General features: G+C 51.2%; 1 long non-coding RNA gene across 2 annotated transcripts; it reads left to right on the top strand.

Annotated features, from left to right (window-relative positions):
- The first annotated feature begins 261 nt into the window (after positions 1-261).
- Positions 262-2,760, top strand: LOC137673003 (uncharacterized). 2 transcript variants are annotated; one of them, XR_011049681.1, is made up of 9 exons: positions 262-331; positions 1,104-1,277; positions 1,362-1,562; positions 1,951-1,997; positions 2,092-2,141; positions 2,244-2,299; positions 2,384-2,425; positions 2,511-2,580; positions 2,686-2,760. It is a non-coding gene; the product is annotated as an uncharacterized lncRNA (long non-coding RNA). The 2 variants fall into 2 exon arrangements; XR_011049680.1 differs by having other exon boundaries at positions 1,943-1,997.
- Positions 2,761-15,853: the final 13,093 nt, after the last annotated feature.

Below are 15,853 nucleotides of genomic sequence, written 5' to 3'. Positions count from 1 at the left end.
GATTGGTGGGAGGCCGGGGGGGACTTGGCCACGCCCTCCCAGCGTGATGGACAGGGCTGGGGCGGAGCTCAAGTGCCACCGAAAGGCCTCGCCCCCTTCCGGCTCTTCCCGCAGCCGCCTTGGCGCATTGCGGCTCAGCGGCAGCCAATCAGCGCGGCGCTCTCAGCCCGCCCGCCCTGCCCAGCCAATGAGGGGGGGGGATCCTTCCGCCGGGGGCGAGGGGGCGGGGCCAGCGGAGGGATCCGCGTGGCTGCAGCCGCAGGGGCCACCAGAGCGCCATGGCCGGGGGGCGGCATCGGGGTTGCCATGGCGACGGGTGGCAGGGCTGGGGGTAAGGGCGCTATGGGCCGCCCCCCCCCCGCCTCCCGGCATTGCCATGGCAACCAAGGGGCTGCTTTGGTGCTGGAGAGGGCCCCCCCCACGGGTTGCTGTGGTAACCAAGGGGTTGCTATGGGAGGGCCACCGAGGTTGCAATGGTAACAGGTCACCGATGGTTGGGGGGTGGCTCTGGCTGTTGGGGAGGCTGTTGGTGCTGGGGGAGGTGTCGGGGGGGTTTGGGGGGGCTGTGGGTGCTGGGAGATCCCGTGGGTGCCCCCTCACCCATGTGTGTGGCCCCCCCCCAGGCTGACCAGCTCAGCGAGGAGCAGATTGCAGGTGGGGGGACAAAGGGGTGACAGCGTGGGGAGCCTGGGGGGATGACACACGGGGGGGCACTGGGGAGTGGGGGTCACTGGGGGGGGGGGTTCGACACTGGGGGGAGGCAGTGCGGTAGGAGGGTGAGACTGGGGTGGGGGGGTGACACTGGGGTGCTAGGGTGACAGTGGGTCACCCAAGAGGGGACACTGGGGTGTTGGGGTGGCAGTGGGTCACCGAGAAGGGGACACCGCGGTGCTGAGGTGACAGCGGGGCACCCAAGAGGGAACACTGGGTGACATCAGGACACACAGGAGGGGACACTGGGGTGCTGGGGTGACAGCGGGACACCCAGAAGGGGACACTGGGGTGTCAGGGGGTAGCACCAGGGCACGCAGGAGGGGCCGCTGGCCATCAGGGTGCACCTGGGGCCACCCTCAGACCCCCGCCCCATGCCTGTTCCCTGCCAGTGACGCCGCCTGACCCCGTGTCCCCTCTGGTGACGGCCCCCAGAGTTCAAGGAGGCGTTCTCGCTCTTCGACAAGGACGGGGATGGCACCATCACCACCAAGGAGCTGGGCACCATCACGCGCTCGCTGGGCCAGAACCCCACCGAGGCTGAGCTGCAGGACACGATCAACGAGGTAGACGCCGACGGTGAGTCCCAGCTGTCCCCACATTGTCCCCTCTGTCCCCTTCCTCACCGTCCCTCTATGTCCCCTCCCCAGGCAACCTCACCATCGATTTCTTCGAGTTCCTCACCATGATGGCGAGGAAGATGAAGGACATGGACAGAGAGGAAGATGACTGGTGGAGATATGCCTATGTGTCCTGAGTTCACTGGGATTTGGTTTCAGTTAGTTGCCAGCCATGGTGATCAAGGCCCTCAGCAGTTAAATGCGGGGCAGCTGACCCTGACTGGCCCCCAGGTGTGTTCTGTATCACTGACATCAAGCTCACTATAAAAGAGAGGGTTTGCTGGGAAGAGGTGGGTTTTTTTCCTGCTCTCCTTGCCTCTCCTCCCTTCTCCCTCTTCCTTGCTCTGATACCTGGAGCAACGTGCCAGTGATCTGTGGATGAGTATACGGTTGTCTGTTTTGTGTTGTCATTTATGTTGATTTCTTGATTTCATTAAATCTGGTTAACTTCATCCTATGAAGTCTCCCTCTCTTTTTCCCCTATTCCCTTTCTCATTTGGGGAAGGGACATTGGGAGAGAGAAATACTGCTAATGTTTAGCCCCGGGTGCGGGCTAAATGAAGACACTACCTTATTGTATTTGTTTTTTGTTTTTTTTTTTTAATTTGAAGGTTCATAGCAAGGAACGCCACGGGATACGGGCAGAGCAGGCAACTCTCGGGCAAGGTGAGCGCCGATCCGTGGGCTGAAGCTGCAGTTATTTTTCAGGTGTTTATAGGCGGCGCAGTCATATGCGGCCCGTGTTTTTTGGGTTTTACAGGTGGTGTGTAAGAGTCAACGTGTCGGCCTAAACTGCCGGAGGCCAGACAGGCAAGTTGTGACGGTAAAGGTGTGCTAGGAGGGGACCGGCACAGGCGAGCCGCGGTTTTGGGCAGTATCTCAGCACGTGCCTTTTTGTTTGGGTTTTTGCAGGTGCTGCCCAGAGGCTCCGGGAGGCGAAGCCACGTGCCAAGGAGCGGTCCGAGAAGGTGAGGCGGTTGTGGGCCGCGTCGGTGTCTCATAGGAAAGTATTCAGTGGCCACTCAGTGGAGGGTTTCTCCTTGGTTTTGCAGGTTCTGTGCGGTGCAGCCTTTGGACTTGGATGAGCATTTGAGGTGAGCTGGGTAGTAGAGAGTAGGAGCAGGGGGCTGGTGATTCCTTGCAAGTGTCATGGTAATTTTGTCTCTTTTGGTATCTTAGGCCCCACGAGCGACGACAGCCGCAGCGTCCGACTCTGGAATCGGCACGGAGCAGGCGTGCGGGATGCCAGGTGCATCTGAGGTGGCGGATGTTGTGGGAAAGGTGTCTTTCAGATGTGATGCTGACTTGACAGCCTTGTTAAGTGTGGATTGTAATTTTTGGGTTTTTTTGGCAGGTGATGAAGAGGAAACTGGTGACGGCAGGATTCATGCAGTGGGCCGATTGTATTTTTTCATTTTGAGGATGGAATTGGAATTGGACTCCTGACCATCTCAAAGCTAAGTTGAGGCACTGGTGGTGGAGAGCGGTGGGGGGAAGGAGCAGACACGGTTGGCACTTTCAGGAAGCGGTTTTCACATTTTAAAGTTAGTGTAGGGGAGAGGGCTGTCGAGGTGCACTCCGCTTTAGGCAGGCTCAGGTAGCAGGTTCCTTTTAAGCACAATGATAGCGTGTGGCAGGCCAGGGCAGTTCCAGCCTACGTGTGTTTGTGTAGTTCGTGCGGCGTATCTCGTGCGTCTTAGAACTTCCTCAGGTCTCGATGTCGTCTTTGTGGCCAAGGAGCACGCCACACACCTCGGCCGCCATCCCCGGAGTCTTGAACAGCTGTACCGTCAGGGTAGTGCCAATCAGGCACTTCTTTTCTTGTGTAACGCGCTTAAAGCGTGTTTCCGTCTTTCATCTTGTAAGTTTCCGGACGGTTCTCTTTCGCAGGGTAATTCGCTGCCACAGCAGCGGCTCCTCTTTCCAGGCGTCCATTTGGACGGACTGGGCTTTATTCCGTGCATCGTTAGGTGGTGAGGTCTTGAAGCCAGGCTTCTTGCGCATACATCCTCTCTGTCTTGAGAGTCACTTCTTGTCATGGGCCATGACGTTCTACTCTCTTTGTGGGGTTGCCATAGAGCCTGCTCCCGTCCCCGTCACGGTCCTGCAGGTGGTGTTGCCCCACAGCGTCTTCTCTTTTGGCGTCGTCATCCTCGCTGAGAGTTTTCTCTCATCTTTGAGGCACCTGGTTTGTAGCGTTCCGTGTAGCATTGGACTGTGTGTCTGTGTGTGTTTGTGTGGCTCGGAGCTGCCCTGCCTGGGGGTGTAGAGTCGGGGTAGGCGGAATAGCGATCAGTGTCTATGGTTAATATGTTGATATGCCTAGACTGTTGGGGTACAGGTCGTAGAGTCATCTCGGACGGATTAGCTGTCTGCAGCAGGTGAGGCCAGTAACTTCTGTAAGGTTTTGAAGGTGCTGAGGAGATGTCTGGAGCCATGTGGGAGAGGCAGAGAGAGGGCTAGTTGGGCAGATGGGATCTCTAAGGTGTTGAGGCTTCTCTGTGTAAGGCTTAATGTTTGAATTAATTATTTACTTTAGTGGCAGGCTGGAGTTGGGCTGTGGATGGTATTCCGTAACGGGAACGAGATGTCTGGAAGTATTGAAGTGATGGTCTGCATCTGGGTGACTTATTTATTATTGTCTTTGCAGATGCAGAGGGATGAGCCGTGCAGGACAAGAGAGGAGAGGCGAACGGAGCACTGTAAGAAGGTGTTTTGCCATGTGGTATTAGAGGGAAGATGACTGGTGTCGATATGCCTACATTATGGTATTTCTTTTTTTTTTTTTTTAAAGTTGAAGGTGCAAAGGGATGAGCGGCACGGGATACGGGCACAGGAGCTGAGTGGGGAAGGGGCGCGCCGATCAGTGGGCTGAAGCCGCAGTTAGTTTTCAGGTGTTGCATTGGTGGTGCAGTCATAAGCAACCCATGTTATTTGGGTTTTAGAGGTGGTGTGCGAGAGTCAACGTAGCGGCCTAAACTGCTGGAGGCCAGACAGGCAAGTTGTGACGGTAAAGGTTTGCGAGAAGGGGACCGGCGCGGGCAAGCTGCTGTTTTGGGCAGTATCTCAGCACGTGCCTTTTTTTTTGGGTTTTTGCAGGTGCTGCCTACAGCCTCTGGGAAGCGAAGCCACGTGCGATGGAGCGGTCGGAGAAGGTGAGGTGGTGGTGGGCCTCATCCATGTGTAATAGGAAAGTATTAAGTGGCCACTCAGTGGAGGGTTTCTCCTTGGTTTTGCAGGTTCTGTGCGGCGCAGCCTTTGGAATTGGATGAGCATTTGAGGTGAGCTGGGTAGTAGAGAGTAGGAGCAGGGGGCTGGTGATTTCTTGCAAATGTCATGGTAATCTTGTGTCTTTCAGGATCCTAGGCACCACGAGCGACGACAGCCGCAGCATCCGACTCTGGAATCAGCATCCGAATCTGGAGTGGGCTGCCACGGTGCGTCATGTTGTGGGAACTGTCTGTGCCAGATGTGACGCTGTCTGACGGCCTTCTTGTGTGTGGATTGTAATTTTTGGGTTTTTTTGGCAGGTGATGAAGAGGACCCTGGTGACTGCAGGATTGATCCAGTGGGCTGATTGTATTTTTTCTTTTTGAGGATGGAATCTGACTGCTGGCTGTCTAAAAGCTAAGTTGAGGCACTGGTGGTAGAGAGCAGTGGGGGGAAGGAGCAGACAAGGTTGGCACTTTCAGGAAGTGGTTTTCAAGTTTTAAAGTTAGTGTAGGGGAGAGGGCTGTCTAGGAACAGTCCCCTTTAGGCAGGGTCAGCCAGCGGGTTTCTTTTCAGCACAATGATAGCGTGTGGCAGGCCAGGGCAGTTCCAGCCTACGTGTGTTTGTGTAGTTCGTGCGGCGTGTCTTCTGTGTCTTAGAACTTCCTCAGGTCTCAATGTCGTCTTTGTGCTCAAGGAGCACGCCACGCACCTCGGCTGTGATCCCCGGAGTCTTGAACACCTGTACTCATCAGTGTAGTACCAATCAGGCACTTCTTGCGTAATGAGTTTAAAGCGTGGTTCGGTCTTCCACCTTGCAAGTTTCCAGACGGTCCTCTTCTGTGGCGGCGTTCCCTGCCGCACCAGCGGCTCCTCTTTCCAGGCGTCCATTTGGACGGACTGGGCTTTATTCCGTGCATCGTTAGGTGGTGAGGTCTTGAAGCCAGGCTTCTTGCGCATACATCCTCTCTGTTGTGAGAGTAAGTTCTACTCACAGGCCATGAACTTCTGCTCTCTTTTTGGCATTGCCTTAGAGCTACTCACATCCCCGTCACGGTCCTTCGGGTGGTCCTGCCTGTCTGTGTCTTCATTCGGGCTGTCATGCTTCTTGCTGAGAGTTTTCTGTTCTCTTTGAGGCATGTGATTTGTCATGTTCTTTGTAGCATTGTACTTTGTGTGTGTGTGTGTGGCTCGGAGCTGCCCTGCCTGCGGGTGTAGAGTCCGGTAGGCAAACCCAAATTTGCATGCTGAGGGAAGGGCAAGTCTGGGATGTGGCTATTGGGATGGGGGAAAGAAAAGGGAGGGATGTAAGCTAATAAAGCATATTTTTATATTTGTTGTACTCACCCATGCAGCTGACCAAGCAGGGCAGATTAGCACGCAAAGCGCATATCAACAAAGCGATTGAGGAAAGCAGTCAGAACGGGGACCGTTAACTGTTTGTTAGGGTATTTTTCAGTAGCTGGGGTACTTTGGTTCTATTTTGTTGCTGCAGATGCACAGGAGGGAGCCGGATACCAAACGAGAGGCCGAGCAGAGTGCCATAAGAAGGTCAGTCAGCACGCGACAAAGGAGGGAACCGTTCCAGCATGGGTGCCTTAATGACATGTTAATGCCAAGTCTTTCCTTTATCCTGTGGACAGTAGCCAGTTTATTCCTGTTACAGGGAGTCATTTTCTCAAGGGGCTGGGACAAGAGGCCGCAACAGTCTCTAGTCAGACTAAGATGCTGTTCTCTCTGGCATCCCGGTACAGGGAAAGCTGCCATACATCGTGTGGTGCCAGCGGCTCTTCACAAAGGAGCCGTGCTCCGGCTTCAGCAGAAAAAGGCGTCCGTCAGAGGCAGCCAGGTATCACCGTACACAGCAGTTCTAGTCACGTTTCTCTCCTTGCAGCCTCGTTGCCAAAACATTCTGGGGTTCAAGTTACAAAAGTCTTTTACCATCGAAGGAGCTCAACAGCTGGATTTCTGCCAGCACTGTATTTCAACTGTGTTGGTAGCTGAAATTGACTTGGCAGCCAGGAGATCTTTAGAGGGGTCTGAAATAAAGAAAGGGAGCGATGAAGCCATGGTTTTAAGGAGGCAAATTAGGCAGCCAAAGGAACCGAGCCACTCGCCCAGCATATCGGCCCGCCGCTCCGGCCTATCGCGTATCGCACGCCACAGAGCTGACAGGCAAGCGCGCCGCTCGGCGACGAGCGCGGAGCTACGCTCCCGCGCAGAGCAAAGACGGAACTTCCAGGGTTTTATGGTCGCCCACGAAGGGCATGTACTATACCAACGGGCCTGTTTGATTTTCCCAGTTCACATCCAGTCAGTTAGCATGCTGGCAGACAAGCCCTGCTTAGGCAGCCTCGGGGGTATGCAGAAAGCAGGAGAGCAGAGTACCGATAGCACAGCGGAGAGGAAAGGCACAAAGCAGCCAACAACTCCCAAGGATCAGCAGCGTACGACTCTTTCGCACATCAGCCGCTCGCATTTGGTCCGCTTGGCTGTCCCGTTTCCTGCTAAACAGAGCTACCTGTCTCACACACAGTATCTTTCTGTCTGTTCTCTCCTGCCTTCACGATCTCATCCGTCTCTCCTTTTTTTTTTTTTTTTTTTTTAAATCTCTCACCAGCATTTAATGACCTGCTGCCATCGCTCTCACCCCCGACGCTACGTGCAGACCGATACGCCCATCCCCGCAGCTTAGAGTGCGGGGAAGAAAACCTGTTCCTGCTTCTGCTCCATCGGTCACAGGTGGGGGGGCACAGACAAAAAACACCAATAGACTTTTAAAGCAGTTAAGTACAAGGACTGAAACGCTCAAAACACTCAGATGATTTTTGGTACTGAGGCAATGAATATTACTGCCTGGGTTGCATGTGGGAGAAGGGCATAGTCATTTCTCAGCCTACTAAATGCTCAGGGAAGGCCGGCGGCCTAAAGCAGGTATCGCAGCTCAGTCGCCGCACTTACCGCACCCAGCGGTATTCGCCGCGGTCCCCGTCCGTCCATCTCCCTGTCCCCGGTTTTAATGCCTCCATATGCCCCTTGTAGACCATCTGGATTTTTCCCTGGGTCTCCGTGTCTGTCCAGCTCCCTCTTTCCATTCTCTGTCCTGTAGCCCCACGGTATTTGTTTGTCTTTGTCCAGTTCCGTCTGGCTCCATGCCACTATTTTTTATTTCCTCCCTGTTTGTCTTGTCCGGCTGCCGGTCCTGGTTCTTCAATTCCTCTTTGTTCCCTGTAGCTCAGAGCTATTTTTTTTTTTTCTGTTCTTCATTGCACTCCATCTTGGTACATGTCCTTATTTATCAGTTTTTCCATCTCTGCCCTGTGGCACATTGCTTTTTCATATTTCATTCCTGCTTCTCTCTCTGTCTGGTTCCCAGTCCCTGGTTTTTGAATCGCGCTGTTGCTCGTGGGATCCTTGGCCTTTCTTTGTCTCAGGCCTGCTGTGTCCTTATTCATTAATTCGTTCCTGTCTGCCCTGCACCCCGTTACTTTTGTCCTTTCTCCATGTCACCGTCTGTGGCTCCCTGTTGATCCTATTTTAGAATTCTCTTTCTGTTCTTTCTATATGCATTGTTATTTTTTTTTGTTCTCTAGCTCTCCTTTTTCTGTCTCCATTTCCCTGTTTCTTAATTATTCCCTCTCTCGCCCTAGCGTGTAGCTATGTGGTTTGTTTTGTGTCATTTTGCCCCCCTCGCCCCTTCCTATCTATCGTTCCGGGTCCCGGCTCCCTGTCCCTGCAGTTTCGTTTCTCCCTTTCTTCCCTGGTCTTTGTAGCTTTTTTGGTCTTTCTCCATCTCTTGGTCTGGCTTCCTGACACTGTTCTTTTTTTTTCTTCTATGTTGTGCCACCCCTTCCAGGTTTTTTCTGCATCTCCATCCTGGTCCCTGTCCTTTCCAGTCGGTGTACGTCCAGTTCTCTCTCCCTCTTTCTGCTGCCTCTATTCCTCTCCCTGCTGCTTTTTTCGCACCTCTGTGCGGCTCCCTGTGTCTTTTGCCGTACTCTTCCCCGCTTCTTGCTTTCTCACTATCAGCGTTCTGTTCAGCCAGCTGCCATTTTTTTCTTCTCTTCTAGCGTCCTGAACCGTACTAGTCATTTTTGGCCGTCTCCATCTCTGCCCCGCAAGCCATTGCTCCAGGAGCCGACGACCGTGCGTTCCCCGCCCAACGACAAGCATGACTCTGGGAACGACTGCCAAGGCGTCCCGTGGGAGGGTCAGGGTCCCCAGCCGTGGAGCAGACTCGCTGCCTGGACTCGTTATGTGTGTGACTGAATAAACACAGCTGTCATCTTAACCCTCCTGGCTGCACTTGTCCTTGCTTTGTAGTCCGTGAGGGGCCATGACAGAGCCCAGGGGCAGAGCTGATGAACCTTGGAGGTCAGGCCACAGCACTCTGTTACTGTTGGGCTCTGGCTGTGGGCCAGGCCTGGAGGAGCCCCAGGTGCAGGCACTGAGGCTGGTGGCCCACACATGAGGCACCTGAGGCTGCTGCCCTCTATAAAGAGGTGGGTGCTGGTGAAGGGGCCTGTACTGCCCTGCATCAGGTGGCCTCAGAGGGACCGGTAGAAGCTAAGAGAGAAGCAGAGCCATCATGAAGCATCACAGGGCTGCGGCCGCACCGAGGTAGAAGGCGAGCGAGGCCGCGCCATCGACCGGCCATCGGTACTGGGGAAAGCCCTCAGGAGGGGGGGCTCGCGGGGGCGCAGCAGGGCAGGTGGGGTTCACGTCAGAGGCAGGGAGCAGCAGGGGCTCTGTGCCATGTCAGAGCCAGCAGCAAGGGCTGCTCGGAGGTGGGTGGCAGGGGCTGTGTCATGTCAGTCAGCAGCGCGGTTTCCTAAGCCCCCTTGCTTTGTCAGTTTTCTTTCTATCCCTTAGTTTGCTGTCCCTATTTCATAATTTTTTCCTTTAATTTCCTAATACCCATTGCTTTTTAATTATTGTTTTTATGACTGCTTTTAGTCCCTTAGCTGTCTTTATTTCTTTTCTTAGCACCCTTGCTTTTTTAATTTTCTTTCTGCATTTCCATTTTATCTTGCTGTGTCTATTATTTAGTTTTTCCCTTTATTACCCTAATCCCCCTTGCTTTTAAAATGTTCTTTTTATGCCTACTTTTTTTCATTAACTGTCTTAAAATAGTTATTTCTTCTTGTGATTTTTTGAGGTCTGTCCTGGTTTGGGCTAAAACAGAACCAAAGTTCCTTTCAGTGATTTTTACTTTCAGCTAAGGTTCTTCTAAGTAAGCGCACTTTCCGATACTAACTGCATGTTTTGCAGGCAGCGTGCGCTTCTAGGACCGATAACGCTCCAAGTTTATAGTTATTACTGAGGTACTGGTAGAAACGGTACACAGAAAGGCTCTCGTGTGTAATTATTCCTAAAGAAAGCCCGGTCACCGCTAAATTCCTCGGTACTAACGAGCAAAGAGCCTTATCGGGGTCGCACCCGCAGGGAGGAGCGGACAGGACACGTTACCCAAAAGCGACCAAAGAGGTATTCCATCCCATACGTGTCATTTTCAGTATAACACTGGGAGATCTCGAGGGTCTCGCCGTCTTTTCTGCTAGGGCCGGTATCCGCAGAGGACTCCGTCCATTTTTCTCCCGTCTTCGATCCCGATCCGTGCATTCCCGTCCGTCTCCAAGAGCGGTCCGGGTCTTCCCGGAGCGAAGAAGTCTTCGCTCGCTTCACTCGCCCTGCAGTGAGAGCGGCAACATAACTCATCAGGGTAGCCTGATCTTGATTTTGCATATATTTGTATATATGTAATCATTTCCATTATTATTGTTATACTCTTTTTCATTGTTATAGTTCATTAAAACTTTTTCAACTTTCTAACCTTGAAGTCTCTCTGCTTTTTATCTTTTCCTTCCTCTCCCGGTGGGGCAGGAAAGGGATTACTAGCGTCCGCCCTCGGTTCAGTAGCGTGACCAGCCTTAAACCGTTACGACATACCTTTGTAGATTTTCTTTCTGCGTCTACATTTTATTTCACAGTGCTAATTTTTTTTCCTTATTTTTTTAATCACTATCGCTTTCAAAATTTTCTTTCTCATTTTATCCCATTTGCTGTCTTTATTTCCATACCCTTAATTATTTCTTGTCTTTCCTTAGTGATGTCACTTTAAAATTTTCTTTCATCTTCTGTTTTAGCTCACAGTCCTTATTTTTTAATTTTTTTTCTTTGTTTCCCCGTTTCCCCTGACTTTTAAAATGCTCCTTTTACGCCCCCTTTTGTGCCATCAGGGTCTTTTTTGTGCCTCAGTTATCACTGAGGTACCGGTGGGGATGTTACGCAGAAAGGCTCTCGCTATACTTAGTCTTAGAGAAACCAAGACCACCGCTAAATTTGTCACCGATTGCAAGCGAAGAGCCACCAAAGGGTCATTCGTCCAGGGAGAAGCGGACAGGAAAGACGATACTAAATCAACCAACAACTTATTCCATCCCATACATGTCAGTCTCGGTATCAAGCCGGGGGGATCGCGAGGGTCTCGCCCCTTGTTTTACGGCCGGCGTCCAAAGAGGACTCTGTCCGTTTCCTCGCCACCCCCGATCCCGATCCACGCATCCCCGAATCCAATTCCCATCCATTGCCCGGCGCAGTCCGGGCCTTCCCGGAACCCGCCCCGAAGCGCCGGCGGTGACTTGACCGCCATTGGGGGAGGACAATCTTGGTTTTGTATATATTTCTAGCTATTTAATTATTTCCCTTATTGTTATTATACTCTCTTTTATTATTATAGTTCATGAGAACTGTTTTTAATTTCCAACCCATAAGTCTCTCTCCCTTTTCTCTTCCCCTTCCGGGGGACGAGGAGGGTTAACAGAGAGCATTCACCACTGGTTTCATAGCCGGCCCAGCCTTAAACTGTAACAATGGGTTTTAATTTTTTTTTCTGCGTCTGCTTTTGTCTAATTCATGTCCCTATTTTTTTAATTCTTGCTTGTGTATTGGGTCCTCTCTCAATTTTTCAATTTTATTTCTATGTCTCCATTTATTTAGTTTAATGTTTTCATTTTTCCTATGTCTGTTTTAATCTAGTTTTCTGTCGCTATTTTTTAATATTTTTCTCCTCTGTGTTGTACCATTTTGCTATTTAAATTTCCTCCTTTTCATTTAGATTTACCTCCCTTTTGGTCCATTTTATATTTCCGAGGCTTTCACAACCCCTCCGATCTCAGCGTCCGTGCCTCCCGAGACCTTCTTTGCATACCGCTGCCCCGTTTCAGCTGTGTAGCGGACTCGGACCTTTCTCCTTCCCTCATAAAACCATCCTCGGGTTTGTTTGCGCCTCAGAACGCTCTTATCATCCTCTCTGCCATCTAGGGTTCCGTCCGTCGGGTCCCCGGCCTCTCGAGGACATCTGCGGTCGGTTAGAATCTCCTCCAGACTTCCTCCTTGTCCCACCGAGCCTTCCGCCACCTCGGCGGCCCCACGCGGACCCCTCCGACGGTGCGCAACGCCTCCCGGTCCCGTCACGGCATCGTCGTTGTCCTCGGCACAGTTTTAGCTTTGTAGCAGACCTCGCACCCCTCTTATTCCCTCAGAAGATTTCCCGAGTCCCAATCCGTCATGCGGCCCAGTCATTCCATCACCTCTTCCCTCTAGCCCTGTCTCTATTTGTTCCCTCGCCCTCCCATGCCATGTTTAGTCGGTTTAGATCCTTTCTGGATTTAATAGTCACGTCCCTAGTCCTTTTTCTCTCTCTCTGGCTTAGTCAGGACACGTCGTCTCCCAGTCACGACGCCTCCCGAGACCTTCCTTGAGCTCCACATCCATCTTGTAGCATTTCGGAGTCGCAGAGCAATCATTTGTTCCTCGACGCCGTCTCGGATTTCCGCGTTCAATCCCCTCCCGCACGAGACCCTCCGTACTCCGGTCCGGTCACGTCCCCCATTCCTCCTCGTCCTCCCTGAGCCTCTTTTTTTTTTTTTGTCAGTCCGCTCCCCCAACCCACCCCCCTTTCCTCACAGGCACAATCCCTCCCTAGACCTTCCTCATTCTCTACAGCATCTTGTACCCCTCGATCTCCCTTTCTGTCCTGTACTGTCAAAGCCTCCAGTTTTTCTTTGCTACCCAATGCTTCTTCATCTTTCTGTCTGCCATTGATGGTATCTGTTTGGTTTTCCTCTCCCTCAATCACCTATAGTTTGCCTAGATGCCCTCCTGACACTCCAAGGCCCTCACCGTGCATCCAGTCTTCTTTTTCTTACCCGCCCACTCTTAATTCCTCTCTATAACAATGTCATTTGAGTCCTTTCTTGCCCTATCCAGCACTCTCGTAGCACTCGAGCTCCCTTTCTAACGTTTTTTGCGTGCGTACGCGCTTCGGAGAGCTCTTATCTTCCCGTTTGACCTTTAGGATGCCTTCGTCGAGTCCCTAGCCTCGCGATGACATCTGTTCTATGTCAAAATCCTCTTTGGAGTTCCTCATAGTTATCTGTGAGGCTTGTTTGATCTCTCAGGTCTGCCGGGGCCTCCTCCCCTTCCTTTGCAGAGGTCTCACAAGACATACCCCACGCCCCAAAGCTCCTGTTTTGCTCGTGAGGGCACTTTGAACTCTTTATTTTTTTTTTTTTTTTTTTCCCCTTAGAAAAGTTTCTGAGCTGGCATCTGTTACCCGGGTCTGTCTTTCTGTCATCTCACTCAGTCAATGCAGCTGCATTAGGTCCCCAGTCCCCTGCGGATATCTGTCCTTTGTTCAATCCCCTTTTGAGCTCATTGCATCCCTGAGACTTCTTCGGTCTGTCTGGCCCCTTCGGAACCTCTCTAATCCCTGTGACAACGCCTCTTGTTCTGTCCGAGCCTTTTCTATCATTGTGCTCTATAGCAGTGTGTCTGTTGTTTCTATTATAGTAAATTTTCTTTTGCATCTGGTACTGTAAAGATGGCTGTCATCGGCTCAGATCGCCTCTCGAGTTTTCCAGAGAAGGCAGCAGCCTTTACTTATTTTTAGCGATACATCTCCTGCAGTGGTTTTTGTCACGTTTTTTGTAATTTATTTTTGTTCTAGCTACTTCAGTGTTCATTAGGCTCCTTCATATAGTCTCTGATACATTTCTTATATTTCTGTGTGTTTTTTTGTTTTTTTTTTCTCTGTCATTTGGAACTCATCTACTTTTGTCGTGGCAGTCAGTCGTAGAAACCACCGAGGTGATGCCGAACGGTGGGTGATTTAGAATAAATAGTCTACTTGGCAACAAGAGATACTTTTGAGAAGAGATTCTTAGGGGATCTAATTCTGCTTTATCACTCAATCCTACGCAGAACACAGTTCTGGTAGAAGTCAGGTAGCACGCTAGAAATGATGTCTAAACCCACAGCATTTTGTTTTTTTCACAGCGTCCCGGTTTTGTGCGGATAAAATTTATAGAATTACTTTTCTGTTCCATTTTGTTTCAGTTTATGGCCAGCTGTGGGACAGGGATCAAGGCCATTAACAGTTAAATTCAGGACAGCTGCCCCAGGCTGGCGCACGGGTGTATTCTATAACATTAACCTCAGGTTCACTATAAATGGGGAACCTTGGGGAGGGGTGGGGCTCTTTTTGCTCTGCTCCCCTCCCTCTTTCTCCTTCTTCTCAACAATGGCTATCTCCAGAGGAACTTGCCCTCATTCTGTGGGCTAAGTATAGTTTTGTGTGTTTTGTATTAGCATCGATATCGTTTTTAAATTGTAACCTACGAGTCTCCCTCCTTTTCCCAAATCCCTTTGTCGGTCCGGGAAGGGCCATCGGGTGATAGAAGAGCTGCTTATTTTTTAGTCCCAGGTGTGGGCTAAATGATGACACAGAGAAAGGTAAACTATGTAATTTTTTATGCTCATATTGTTATTGCATCTAACGAGCTACTTTCTTACGTAGCTTAGTACATCATCAATCTTTTTCTACCTACGCTCCAGAAAATCTGAGTTTAACTACCTACCCGGTCGCATCGCCGATACGATAGACGTAGTTGCGGTGAAAGAACAGGTATCGTCATTTCCAGCAAGGCTCGCTTCATCTATTCCAAGCTCGTGCACCATAAACTTAAGGCAGAGGCAAACACTGGCCCTTGCTCCTCCGGCCGCTTTTATACCTTCTCTGGGTTCGCCCCCTCCCCTTTGCAGGGGATTGTGGGAAGGGTGGTGGGCGGTGCCCCGGGTATATGAGCCACAGCCTCTCATCAGGGAGCTCATTCTGCTCTTGGCTTTTACTAGTGTTAGTGCTCAGCTGCTTCTTCAGTCAGTTGTAGCCTTTGAGATAGTTAAGCTATTTGGGCAGGTGTATTTTGACACTGAAAGAAGCAGCAGTGTCTGTTTGAGGTAAGAGGTTCAGGACCAGGTAAGGTTAAGCAGCATGTATAGTAGAAAGGGTGCTTGATTGTAGTTTGGGTTTTTTTGTTTTTTTGTTTTTTTTTCAGGTCAGTAATTTAGTAGATTATAACCATTGACAATCTACTTATTCTGCAGGCCTGTAGGAGAGCATCGAGTCTGTAAGGAAACAGAAGATAGGAGGGGCTCACAGAACACCGGTCGGAAAATCAGCTCCCGAGGAGCGGCCGACTCGGGAGCGTTCAGGGGCTTGAATATAGGGCTGGAGCTATCAGGAGGAGTTAAGGTTTCCTTCCTAACAGTTCAGTAGAAGAAAATGGGCTTCTAAAGTTTTGGCACTGGGAGATGGTCGGGAAAGTGAGACAGGTTCATCAGCAATTCTCAGATTGGTTTTGCCCTTGGATTCGGTGTCAATGAACTCTGTTTTGTTCTAGTCTCTCTGCAGATGATGGGAGGTATGACAAAGTCACAAGCGATGGTAATGAGGAGGATCAGGGGGGTGGTGATGTATCACAAGGATAATAGTAATTTTGTGTCTCTTGGTATCTCAGGTATTTCAAGCAACAACGGCCACAGTGTCCGACTCTGGGACGAGCAGGTGAGCGGAACACCACAGCGCTTCTGAGGAGGGGATTGCAGCAAAAGAGTTTAGTATCAGCCAGTGTGAAGCTTCCAGCTGGCACTGTTGGTTTGGTTTTGTTTTTTTTTTTTTGCAGATAGCGTTGAGGAATGTGGCGACTGCAGAAAGGACCCGGATAGCCATTGAGGGTTTTGCTGAGGATGGATTGAGGCCCCCAGCCCTCTGAAAGCTAAGTTGAGGGACCAGGGCTAAGGAGGGGCTGGGAGGAGGGGAACAAGTTGGGAATTCCCAGGAGGGGTTGTAAAGTTAGAGTAGGGGAGCAGGCTGCCCAGGAGCAGTACCCTTTGGGCCACCTGAGGGAGTGGGTTACTTTTCAGCACAATGGTAGTGTGTGCCAGGCAGGGCAGTTCCAGCCTGTGTCTAT

Source organism: Nyctibius grandis, chromosome 23, assembly GCF_013368605.1.
Source record: "Nyctibius grandis isolate bNycGra1 chromosome 23, bNycGra1.pri, whole genome shotgun sequence".
In the NCBI taxonomy this organism is placed as follows: Eukaryota; Metazoa; Chordata; class Aves; order Nyctibiiformes; family Nyctibiidae; genus Nyctibius; species Nyctibius grandis.
This window is presented reverse-complemented; position numbering and strand designations above follow the sequence as displayed.